Below are 11,774 nucleotides of genomic sequence, written 5' to 3'. Positions count from 1 at the left end.
ATAGTTAAGTGAGTGGATAGATGGGTGGTGGGTTTATGGATGAGTTAGTAGACGTACAGATGAATGGATGGAACAGTGGTGGACGGTTGGGTGTTTGGATGTGGAGAGTAAGTAAGTCAGTGAAGGGATGAATGAATGGACGGATGAAGGTTGGATGGGTGGACGGATGGTCGGCCGGGTGAGTTCGGTGTGTATGGGTAGGTGGTGAACAGCTAGATGGATCCACAGGGAATGGGAGGCTGGACGGCTGGTAGGGTGATGGTTGCTTGGATGAATGAATCCTCCTTCCATCTCCTGATATCATGCTCAACCTTCTTAAGTAAAAGAGCTTTTTGTACTCCTTTTTTCCAGATCCCACCCTTAAGTCCCCTGCCTCTCCTGCTCTCTTCCATCCTCCAAGCAGGGGCTCTAAGATGCCAGATGGAAGTCTTCCCAGGAAGTTCAGCTCCAGTCCCTGCCTCTGTGCTGAGCGTTCCACGCTGTGCAGAGATTTAATACTTAACTCCAGCCTCTCCCCGCTCCTTACCTGCCTGAGGAGGTAGAGGCAGCAATTTGCATATTTATTAAATATCTCTTAGCAGGATACACAAGCCGCATTGCTACATCCCGCTCCCGGAGCCGTCCTGCTGGCAGACAAGACTGTGCGCCATCCGTGCTGCATCACCGCCCATTAAGTAGCTGTTCCAGAGCCCAGGGGGCGAGGAGGGGAGTGAGGGGCCACGGGGCAGGTGCGGAGGAGGAGATCCCGGAGCCGGGGACACCGCTGTCTCGCGGCTATTAGGCAGTGGGGGTTGGGGGGAGGCTCTCTTCTTGGCTCAGGGAGAATGGGCTCTGCAGGCATCTCTTCCAGCCCACTGTGTCCACCCGGGTCACCCCTGAAAACCATCCTTGTCCTTAGAAAATTCCCAGAGGAGGACACTTAGCAGCGACTTTGTTTTATGTTCCTTCTACTCCTCAGTTTACCTGGAAGTCCATCCTATGGTCTATACCGAGGTGGGCCTGCCTTGGGGTAAGCCCACTGTTGGTGCATTGTCTTTGGTCAAAAAGCCATGAGCATCCCCCAGGCTCCGGGCGCCCTTCCTCAAGCGGTTGTCCTATGAGATCCGGTCCAATGCCCTCTGTTTCCTGGAAAGGAGTCCTTGGAGCGAGTGTTCCTCTGGGGTCCAGGAACTCCTTGCTATAAACAGGGACGACCCCCCCCTTCAGACTGGGTGCCCGGACTCTCCCTCCTGTCTCTTGACACAGTTCCTAGATTGGGGCTCGAATCCCAAGATGTGGCTTCTGGGGTCAGACTTGCTGGGTGCTGATCCATGTGGGGTGACCTGTGGGTGGGGGACCAGAATCTCTCTGAGCCTCAGTTTCTTCATCTGTAAATGGGGCAATGATCACACCGACCTCACAAAATTATTGTGAGGGTAGGTACAATGAAGGATGTTGAGGGATTGGCACAGTATCTGGCTCTGGACCGAATATTCAGGAAATGCCGGTTGTTATGGTTATGGAATCATACAAAGTTGCAAGTGTGAAGGGAGGCTGGTCGCTTGCTCATCTTTCCCAGGGAGAAGGGAAGAGTAGCAGGACTCACATCCGCCTCATGTACTACCTGCTGGATTCGCTGGGAGCACGATCCTTACAACCACCTTTGAGGTAGATATTCCCAACACCTCCATTTTACAGTTGAAGAAACCGAGTCCCAGAGGGAGGAGGGAAACACCTGAGACCACATGTTCATTGGAGATCCCCCATTGCTCTTGGTTTCCTTTTTTCCAGGCAAGTCACGAGGGGTCCCTGTCCTGGGAGCAGCCTGGGACCCAAGGAAGAGGAGGATGAAACCCACAAACAGCTTTTCCAGCTCCACCTGCCCCCCACATCCCACTACCTTGGACTGGCAGGAGCCAGAAGGAAGGGTCTGGGCTGCAGCCTCATAAACCTTCCTGAAAGCCCTCATAAACGCAAGGCCCGGCTGGCTCTAAGTCTGCTGCTGCAAAAAGCAAAATCCCTGGTCATAAAGTAATCCCCATAAAAAAATAAAAAAAAAGAGGGAGAAAAGAAAGAATCTGTGCAGTAAGAGCAATAACAGCCTCTGGGACACAAGGAAGAGGAAACGGAGCTGCCGTGAACTCAGTCCCCTCCCAAAGGCACCAAGCTCGGGGATCCTTGTGGACCAAGGGTCCAAGTGGGGAGAGCAGGTACACGTGGCTGGGATGGGGGCTGCAGGTGTTGAAGAATGGTGATGCTTCTGATGGTGATGATGGTAGCACTGAGGTAGCTTCTAGAAGTCCACTCATGTCCACCCCTTCGCCGGAGCTGCCACTGTCTCAAGGTTTCTAGGGTTAAGATCCCCATCCTATAGATGAAGAAACTGAGGTCAGAGGGAGTAGGAGCTCGCCATCAGAACACAGGCCGGCTGCCCCCGGTAGGACCCTCCCTACATTGCTACTCTAAGGCCCCAGTTGGAAGGCCCTAAAATGCAAATGGGTTCTGGCTAAATGCAAGGCATTCTTGGGGCTGGGGACATTAAGTCAATATTTACAAGGGGGGACCTCCCTGCCCCTTCCCAACAAGAAACCCTGAGGTCGGGGAGGGAGATGCAGCTGTGGACTCCTAGGTGGGTGCCTGCACATCCTCGAGTCTCTGATTGTCATCATTTCACTGAGGCTGACCATTCCGACCTCGCCCGGGGGCTGGCAGGAGATGATGCACAGGTGTAAGGAGCCGCTGCATGCTTGGGGCCCAACAGTGGGAGCTGTGGGGCCTCAGGGTCCTGGTGAAGTGAGGCTCCCAAGCCGAGGGGCCAGGATCCCACAGCGGGGTGAGGATAGCTCAGTACCGGCAGAGACCACCTTCGCCTGTCGGCAGCACCCACCCCACCGCAGACCAAGCAGCTCTGCTCGGCTCCCAGCCTCCCAGCCCTGACAACTCACACCTTCCTCCCCCCATCTGACCCTCCCCACAGGCCTCTCCAGTCCCAGGCTATCTCCTCCTGAGCCTCTCTCCTCCCCTCCCTGCCCCTTCTCTGGCTTTTATCTGCCAGGTTCCAACCTCTCCATCCCTCTGTGGTGCTGACAATCTCCTTCACGCTCTCACTCCAGGTTCGGGGGACTATTGTCCTATGGGCCGTCAGTGCCCACTCTGCATCTTCCCCATTGGAGACGACATGCACCGGCCTCTCCCCAGACTCCCTGGTGGCCCCATCCGGGAGCCACACCCTGCCCTGAGGCCTGCCCCAGCCTCATCCCTTGGGGAGGCCTCACTCTGATCCCAGCCCACCATCCTTCCAGGAGCAGGGGCTGCTCTGGTCTCCCTCAGCCCTTCCCACACCCATCAGCCACCCCTGCAGGAAGTGAGTTCTGTAAGAAACCCTCCCTGTCCCCACCCGGCTCATCCTCCTCTGTCTCCCCCAGAACAGGAGGAAGGGAGAGACGCCCTGCTCCTTCATCTCCCACCCAGGGCCAGGGATTCCGGAGGAGCGTGTTTTGAGTGACTGAGCCTCCGGGAGTGAGCTCCCTGCCACGGGAACCTCTCGGGCGGAGCACGTGGCTCCCGCTCCTCAGGTCACCTCGTCACTCTCGCCTCCGGCACAGGCGCTAAAGCAATGCAAGGAAGCCCAAACCTGTTGCCATCAATTCTGCTCAAGAATGCTGGGGCGTGTGTGTGTGTGTGTGTGTGTGTGTGTGTGTGTGTGTGTGTGTAGGAGAGCAAGCTTCCAGAAGCCTCCATCTCACAGCCTGTAAAACCGGATAATAGCACCTACTCACAGGGCTGTTGGGAGGACTCCAGGAGTTAACAAATGTGAACCACTCGCATGCGTGCCCAGCGCGCCGGGAATGTTTGCTGCCGCCCAGCCTCCCTTCTGCCCGCAGCCTCCCTTCCAATCCTCACTGCCTCCTTCCAGCCCTGGGGAGCGAAGTGACTTCCAGGCGCCAGAAACTGGAGTCTCCAGAGGAGGTGGCTGATTTCTTGCAAGAACAGAAACAGCTGTAACAATACAGGTAACTGCGGACACAGGCGTCTGTGCGTTGAATAGTTACTACGCGCCTCCGTGAACGGCGGGTGCAAACCTCAGCAGACGCGACCAGGCCTCGGCCGACGGGCCCTGAGCGCTGCAGCCACTGTCCCGGCCCACGAAGGGGCAGGGCACCTGTCTGGTTCCATTGTGGGGCTCCGGCTGCCTCCCCTTTGCTGGGCCTTCGTTTCCCCATCTGTGAACTGGGTGCAGGGCCTGCGGCGTGATGAAGACAGCACCCCCAGTACGATTTGCGAGGAGGCCAGGGGCTGCCAAGCCTGCCTGGTCTGGAGAGGGTTAAGGTGCCAGAGCTTGTCCAGGGGCCCTGCCTCCTCTTCAGAGGGTCCCCCGGACACCCCAGAGATAATTGGCTCCAGCGCTGCTGCACTTGATTGAGGCCAGGGGATCAGGAGGAAGAGGAGAGCGCTGGAGCCCCAGGTGGCCTCGCCGGCAGCCGGGCTCCCAGGAGGGGTGGTTGGGGCTCCTCAGGGGCGCATAGGGGACAGGGACAAGAGGGTAGGGCTCCAGGGCCAGCAAATGCCACCTCAGACTTGGCAGATGGGATGATTGGAGCCCAGAGAGGGGCTGGGGCCCCAGTCCTGTCACCGCCTCCCCTCCTTAGGAGCTGCAGCCCATAGTAGTGTAACAATCACACCGCTGATCGTCAATAAGTCCCCCGAGCCCCCTCTCTCCCCGACACCTGCTTGGTGACGACATCCCCTCACCCCCAGCCCCCAGCAGCCCTCAGGGACGGGATGGCTTCACCAGCCTCACTGCGCGGAAGGGGAAAATGCAGACTCTCAGATTGGCCCCGGCTCACCAGCCAAAGGGCAGCGTGCTGGTCTCCCTCTGAAACCCGTGTCCCTCCGAAGAAGCCAGGCTGCCCCGCACGGGACCCGTTCCCAATTTTCTCAGGATCCTGTGTCCCCTCTCTAGCTCGGCACGGACCGAGGCCCACGTTGATGGGGTCATCATGACCTCTGAGGGCAGGACAGACCTGGGTTCGAGTCCGGCCGCTGCATAAACGAGAGCTCTGCGCGCACACTTGCCACAACGTTCGTGAGCACGTGCACACATCGTTGGTTGGTTCGGAGCCTGCTACAACCCCCAACCCACCTCCGACACAGAGTAAATATTGACTTAATTTCCCCAGCCCCAAGAATGCCTTGCATTTAGCCAGAACCCATTTGCATTTTAGGACCTTCCAATGTGCCATCCTCTCTGCCTGGAATCGTCTCTCTTTTCCCACTTGGCTTTTTTTTTGCTCATCCTTCCAGATGGTTCCTTGGGAAGCTTTGTTTGATTCTCTAGGCTGAGTTAGACTGTGCGCCCTCCCCTTCTGGCCTGCATAGCACCTTTACCGTCTCCCTCTTCCCGGTAATTGCCAATTACACATCTGTCTGGAGTACTTGTGAGGTCCCTGCGGGCAGGGAGGGTGTCGTACTCACCTTGCAGCCCCAGCATCAGGCAGCAGCACTTGGAAGGTTGCGGAGCCAGAGCAAGGAAGCAGACAAGTGAAGAAATGAATGAATGGGTGACAGGGAACTCAGCATGAGCTGCATTCCGGTCTTGCCACACAGGGGACAGAGACCTGGGACACAGAATCCCACCCCTGTCCCCTGGCACCCCCACCTCCTCAGCATTTACGTGTGCCTGTTGCCCTTGCTGGCTGTGAATCTAGAGGGTCCAGACCACAGTGACCTGTAGACTCTGTAGCCACTAGCCAAGGACGCGGTCTAGAGGTCACGGGGCCAGTGCAAGGCAAGACGTCAGGGGGTGGGTGTCCCTGAGAGACCTGACCTCCTCCGAATCTGCCTGGATTCGCACACCCCTTGGCTCTGCCCTGAGAGAAGAGAGGACACGTGTCCCACAGTACACGGCTGCAGAGATCTACGTGCTCCTTATTCCGAGCATCCCTCCCTCCGCCCGCCCTGCATCCTCCTGCCAGAGTAAGAACTAAATTTATCGTGAATTGGCACATATCCCCCGGCCCTGGCCCAACCCCATCCTCATCTCTGTCAAAGAAGTAAAGTCTACTTCCTTTGCTTTGGACACCAGCAAGGAGGCTTCTGGACTTCCAAATGCTGTCTTCCAGGAAATTGGAGTTTGAACATGATCCCTTGGGCGATGTGTCCAAAGGAGAAGTTCTCGCTGAAATCCCCACATCGTAAAATGTCAGGATGTCTGCGGTCTTTATTTATAGACAGATTGCTTTTCAACTTTTCTCACTCCAACATTTCGATGTGTTATTCCTGAAGATAAATGCACATTATGATTTCATAATAGAAATTGCATTTCTCCCCCGTGTCACCTCTAAGCATGTATATACATAAATATGGCACATTGCCTCCGACAGTAATTTAAAAGGCACTTTGGAGAACATATTGATCATGACCAGAGAACGGGGCTGGCATGGTCTCGATTTCATCGAAGTCCGCCTCCTCCCAGCCCCTGCCCTCCCTCTTCTTCTTCGTTCAGATCCTGAGGCTTGGGGACTTAGGATTTTCATTTATCTTTGTACGTCGGGATGTTTGTTTATAGGCATCAGGGGCTTGGGGAGGGGGGGACGTGAAATTTTATAACTCTCAAAGTATAAACAAGGAATGAAAAATGTAGCCTTCTACCAGAGTGAGTTCCCCGGAGGCAGGAATCTTCTGTCTCGCTCCCACACGGACTTGAGATGCTGTGGGGTGGACACTGTCCACTGTCTTGGGGCCACCCGGGTGTACACTTTCCTTTCAGCTCACCAGCACATTCTCCTGCAGTTGAATTCCTGGCCCAACCAGAGCACCCTCCTCTCTACACGTCTGCTTCCTGGGAATCTCAGGCTCACCTGGGAACAGTCACCTCCTCTTCGCACTTTCAGCACTCCCCATCATCCCTGGAAACTACCAGAAACTCACCTCTTCTAGGGAGCCTCCGCAACTACGCAGAGCCGCGTCTCAGCATCCCACTCTCGCTATGGCACTCTCCACCCTCTGCCCATCTTAGAAGTGATTTCTCTTTGGGCTACTTTTAAAGATCCCACTGTCCTCGGCCAGGTAGCTCAGTGTGTTGAAGGTAACCATGCTGGACGTTGGGCATCTATATAATACACCAGGCAAGTTCCCTTAGCCCTTCTCATTGAGTTGCTACAAGTATCCTAAAGGGTAGTGTTTTATCCTCTCATTTTACAGAACAGGAACCTGAGGTTCAAGAAATGTCAGCCTATCCGTCCAAGGTCTGAAGGCACTAGGTGGAAGTCCCTTGACTCAAACTCAACCCCTTCTGTTGGCCCCTTTCTTCTGCTCACTCCTTGAATATCAATATTCCCTCCACTTAGGTCTCTTCTTCCTTCCACTCTTCCTGGGCTCTCTCACCCACCCACCTCCTGTCCCCAGCTTCAAGGATCATTTTTTTCTCTTGGCAGCTTTCCAACCCCCATTCTGGCTCAGATCATCGTAGCTGTCCCCTGGATGTCTCCATTGGGATGTCTCGTAGGTCTCTCAAATGTGATCTGGCAAGGATTGAGCTCAATATCGATGGTGCCGTCACATGCAGGTCGCTCGACCCTGAACCCCGGCCATCATTCTGGACTCCTTCTATATTATCACGACCAACCCCTCTATCTTCCACTTCTTAAGATCTCTGGAGGAGCTCTCTTCTCCCATAATAATATTATGTATTAACGCAGGCCACCACTCATTCAGACTTGTCACGGCAGTGCCCTCCTAACACATCTCCCAGTCCCACTCTTGTCCCTTCCAACCCACTCCCCATATTACAGCCAGAGTGAGCCTCCTCAAGCAAAAAACAGAAACAAACAAACAAACAAAAAACCAAAAAAAAAAAAAAAACTGGCCCCATCACTCTATTGTTTAAATCCATCATGGTGCCCATCGATGGCCAATGGGGGTAGCTCCTATTGTGTCCTCACTCTCGTGTCAGGTGCATGTAGTCAGCACTCACTAAACAGTTACCAGATGAATTCTCTGCCACTTCTCCTTGGGTCTGCTCCCTGGGCTTTGTACTGCTTAATTTTTCCTTCCAGAGCCTCTCAAGAACAATTCTGCTTCAGCATCTCAGCATCTCAGCTTTGCCAAGGAGCCAAGACTATGGGGGCTGAGTTGGCCTTTGCCTCTGCCATTAGCAGTCTTCCCTTCTCAATTACATGGTAATCCCTGTTAAAATTACAAATTTATTTATAGTTTTTTTTCCTTTCTTTTTTTTTCCCCACCCGGCAATTTTTATGGCTCATCGGCCATAACAAATTCTACTTCATAAAGCAAAGGTGCACGTTATTATTACCTTATGGAAATAGGCGGCGGCAGCTGACTTCACTCCCGGCCGGCGTGTTGTCTCCACGAATCCGTAATGGTTTCAATCAATACCCCCGTGGGATTTGTTCCGCTCTTTGAGGCCGAGAGCATTTGGACCTGGAGGTGGTATATCTGCCTCCGAGCCAGCTGGCAGCAGTGGCCCCTCCCAGGGACTTTGGATTTTGGTGGTTGTCCTGGTGATTCCATTTTGTCCAGGAATAAAGAGATCATCACACTTGTGGGTGATATTTCCCGAAAGCTCTGTAAGGATTGTTATGGTAACCATATGAAGCAGGTGCTGCTATGACCCCATCGTGAAGGGGAGGAGAGTGTGCCTCAGAGACCATATGAACTGACCTGAAGGCCAACATGATGTGGGCAGGGGCTTCTCTGCGAGGAGGTACAGGCCACCTTGTTGCATCTGATGGGCTCCGGGAGGCACAGGGTCTTAGGGTAGGGGCTACAAATGAGCGCTGCTGGAATTCTGTGACTCTGTTGACGTCTCCCTGCCTCTGTCTCCAGATCTGATCATATTTCGGAAGAAAATGCACATCAGAGAATGACAAGGCTTCCTGCTGCTCGGGCTCAGAGCTGGAAATGACGGGCAGGACACATCTCTTCCAGCCTCACTTAGATGCCTCCCCAGTCAGGGGACTCACTAGCTGAAGGGCTGGCTCTCTCCTGAGAAGTCCGAAGTGCACCTTGTTTTGCTTCCATGGAGCGCCCAGTGGGCAATGCTGTAACTTCTATCCATAGCTCCCAATTTGGCTTCTGGAAGCCACAGGAGCTAGGCTGATCCTGCTGGTCCACTTCGGCCGCTCGGTTGTTGCAGACAGAACATCGGAGCTGGGAGGGGTTCACAGAATTCATGTCTCCCCTCATGGTACAGGGGGGCTGGGTCATTGCCTCCCTGAGCAAGCTAACCGAGCCTCACTACCCTCATCCACAGGGCAGGACCTTCATATACGATGTTTGTCAGAGACCTGACCCCAGACCTGGGGCTGGAGCCCAGCTTCCAGCCCCCTCATTGCTGCACAATCTGCAGAAAGTCGAGTGGGCAGGATGGTCTGACTCCAGAGAAGCCCACTCCCAAGTAACCGCTGGTTTCCCCTGGCATCCGGCATAGCCCCGGCCTGGCCTGTGCATGATGTCAGGCGCTTTGTTTCTTTAGCCTCACCTGTCTGACTAATCTGGCTGCTGGAGGTGGTCCAGGGTGCTAGCCAGCAGCCTTGGGAGCCATAGGTAATCTTTGGGGTTTGCTCCACCATGCGGAAGAGGGGTGGGCTGACTCCCAAGCCCCCATCACCCCGAAACCAGGCTGGAAGCTCCGGGGTTCCTTTCCTGGCCCTCAGGGTAAACCCTTGCTGCGTCCCGAATGCAGCCTGGTAAAAAGGAAAGGAGAAGCAGGGACTCTGGACACAGAGAATGCAAATTCCAGTTCTGGCTCTTTCTCAAAGCTCTCCCCTCCTCTTGGTCTCAGTCTCCAAATCTGTAAAAGAGAGATGAAATGTCGCCACCCAAGGGCTGCCGTGGGGCTCCAGACAAGAGAAGTTAAGGGGAGCACCTGGCGCAGCGTCTGGTACATCCTCGTCTCCCGGGGGGCACTGGCCTTCCCCACCCCGGCCCCCTCCACACGCACCCTGGCCCTCGCCGCATCCCCTCAGACCTCAGCCTCCTCTGGCTCGCACAGGAGGATCACGTTACCATGGCAACCTGCGGGCAGCTCAGCTCCTGGTCCCTCTGGTCTCCTGCACCCAATCCACCCAGCCCAGCTCGGGCAGCTGCCACGGGGGTGGTGTCAGGTGCCAGGGGCCCTTCCTCTGGGAGCTGACCCCCCTACTGGGAGATTGATGGCTTTTTTCCTTTGGCACAGACTCTCTTGCTCCCCTTCCTCCCCAGATCCCACCTGGGTCTACTTTGCTCCCTCACACGGAAGCCTGGCCAGAGCCCGGACTCGTGTCTGGAGAGCTCTATCTGGCGGCAGCCCCCTTCCTCCTATGGCCTGCTTCGTCCAAGCATTGGCTCAGCAAACCATCTCCCCAACCCCTGGGCCAGGCGGGCTGGGTCTGGGCGAAGGCGTGTCTCAGCGCACCGAGTGGGGGCGGGCTCTGAACTCAGAGGGGCCTGGGTTCAAGTCCTCGCTCTGCTGGAGGAGCTGCCATAACAAAGCACCAGCAGCTGTAGGGCTTCAGCAACAGACATTTGCTGTCTCACGGTCTTGGAGGCCAGAGGTCCAAGGTCCAGGCACTGGTCCCTTCTGAGAGGCTGGAGGGAGAAGCTGTTCCAGGCCTCTCTCCTACTTTTTGGGGTTTGCTGGTTACATTTGCCATTCCTTAGCCTGTAGATGCATCAAACGGATCCCTGCCTTCATCTTCACACGGTTCTCTCTTTGTGTGAGCGTCTTTGTCCAAATTTCCCCTGTTCATTTTTAATTTTTTTAAAGGTTTATCCATGAGAGACACACAGAGAGAGGCAGAGACACAGGCAGAGGGAGATGCAGGCTCCCCATGGGGAGCCCGATGTGGGACTCGATCCCAGGACCCCGGGATCATGACCTGAGCCAAAGCCAGATGCTCAACCACTGAGCCACCCGGGCATCCCTCTACTTTTATGAGGACACCAGATGTAATGGAGTAGGGGATGAGTCCAAACTCATCCTAACTAATTGTATGTGCAATGACCTTATGTCCAAAGAAGGTCACACTCCCAGGTACCAGGAGTTAGAACTTCAATGTGTGCATTTTTGAGAGACATGGTCCTACCTATAATGTTATCTGAGTGGCCTTGGGCAAGTCACATCACCTCCTGGGGACTTAGAAAGGCTCATCTTGAAAATGGGAGAAAATATGGTGACATCGTCACATAGTGGTTGGAAGGATTAAATAGGACGAGGTATATAAGGTGGTCAGTCCAAGACTAGCGGAGAGAAGGGTTAGTCACTAGCTGCTGTGAATTCCTGTTTGGGACAGGGCTCTTTCCCTCAGCGATCCCGCTCATTGGTTCCCTTTGCTCCTGGCTGGGGGGAGTGAAGAGATGCATGGGAAGAGGGTCTAAGCCTTGAGCCTCCCATCCCTCCCATCCAGCCTCCACGTAACCTCAGGAGGCCACGCTATTGACATTCTCTCACCAATTTACTCTACAAAGGCTAGGTGCCTTATGCATCTTTGCAAACCTTTGCATTTTTCAGCTTTGTGTTGTTATCCCCATTTAATGGATGAAGAAACTGAGGCTTGAAGAGGTGGTGTGGCTTGCCCAAAGTCAGGGTCGGGGCCAGGCCCACCAGTTCAGAGTCCAGAGTGTGGATGTGCCGGGCCCCGGGGGTACGTGCCTGGGACAGCTTTGCCTTTTCTCTCCTGTGTGGACCCTTCTCTGAGGTCCCGTAGCCCAACCCGGAGGAGCCCTCGTGTGCTCTCATGCTGTCACCACCCTGCATGCAGACCCTGGTTATAATTTTTTGTATTTATATCTTC

General features: G+C 54.8%; 1 long non-coding RNA gene across 1 annotated transcript; it reads right to left on the bottom strand.

The window, feature by feature from the left end:
- Positions 1–539: 539 nt before the first annotated feature.
- Positions 540–10,705, bottom strand: LOC112660407 (uncharacterized). The gene is made up of 3 exons (XR_003136892.3): positions 8,294–10,705; positions 5,455–6,258; positions 540–2,347 (listed from the first exon to the last, which is right to left on the bottom strand). It is a non-coding gene; the product is annotated as an uncharacterized LOC112660407 (long non-coding RNA).
- Between the last annotated feature and the right edge of the window lie 1,069 nt (positions 10,706–11,774).

The sequence above is a fragment of the Canis lupus genome, chromosome 2 (assembly GCF_003254725.2).
Source record: "Canis lupus dingo isolate Sandy chromosome 2, ASM325472v2, whole genome shotgun sequence".
In the NCBI taxonomy this organism is placed as follows: Eukaryota; Metazoa; Chordata; class Mammalia; order Carnivora; family Canidae; genus Canis; species Canis lupus.
Note: the sequence above shows the minus strand (reverse complement) of the source record. Positions and strands in the feature narration are given on the sequence as shown.